This window comes from Schistocerca serialis, chromosome 5 (assembly GCF_023864345.2).
Source record: "Schistocerca serialis cubense isolate TAMUIC-IGC-003099 chromosome 5, iqSchSeri2.2, whole genome shotgun sequence".
In the NCBI taxonomy this organism is placed as follows: domain Eukaryota; kingdom Metazoa; phylum Arthropoda; class Insecta; order Orthoptera; family Acrididae; genus Schistocerca; species Schistocerca serialis.
The window spans coordinates 538,677,430-538,678,604 of NC_064642.1; positions in this window are offsets into that span (position 1 = coordinate 538,677,430).

Consider the following 1,175-nt stretch of genomic DNA (forward strand, 5'->3'; position numbering starts at 1 on the left):
AATTTCTTAGATCACTTGTAGGGGTGACGCTGAGGGACGAAAAGAGAAATAAAGACAAGCAACGACAGTAGATATTTACAGTTTATTGTTTTATTGGCTGAACACTTACAAGATTGAACAAATAGATTAAAGAGACTGCCTATGCGACTTCGTCCATCCTCTTCAAGGATATTGCTGTGCCACATGGGATCCTTACCAGATGGGATTGATGGACGACATCGAAAAAGCCCAAAGACGGGTAGCTCGTTTCGTATTATCGCGATGGATCTGACTGTTCGCTCACTTACTCATTGCCCACAATTCGCTGCCTTAGACAAATGTTGGTTTATTGGTAGATCACGACTATATACAGCTATCTTTATTCCTTTCGATACTATCTCTATAATCTTAAATATTTCTCTCACATACTAATAGTTTACATGACATTAAAAGAACCACCTGTAACTTTAAGGACAGTGGGATTGTACGTTGAGATCTACACGTTGTCGTGCTGGTTGCAAGAATCTTCTAGTACATAAGGTGAACCAAAATACGCCACAGCCCGATTCCTTATACGTACATCAACAGTACAAAAATGGCTCTAACAGGATGTCGTCCTCTGTATATTTTCGGTAGAAAATTGAGTTCAAGGAAAGGCAATGTGCCGACGCTGTAATTACGTGTACAATTACCTGCTCCTCACTTAGTGCAGTGGCTAGAATTATGCGTTAGAATACTCGAATTCCAGGTTTCGATTCCAGTTATAATCATAATTTTTCTCTAATTTTAGACTGCGTGATATCTGGCTTTTTTGTCCTCGTACAGCATTTACAAAAGGTTTTATACGAAACACCTGCGATTATTAAATACTAACACATAAAAGAGAGTTCAATAGTTTTCATTATCACAATTTTAAAGACACATTTTGCCTTTAAGCCTTTACTCTGTTCCCTTCCATGCACTACACCCCTTCACACTTCCCGGTCCAACGCTAGCATTGCTTCCCTTTCTGTTTAGTTATACCTCTTCTCCCAAAGCAGAAAGGATAATCGAGTCCACACATCCCATGTATAGTATTCTAAAACAAGACTATTTAACAATTGCAGTAAGCGGACAGCACACCTACACACACTTGATCGAAGATAGTTGTCGTACATGTAAAAACAGTGTCGCCAGACTATCTTTGTTTCATGTCT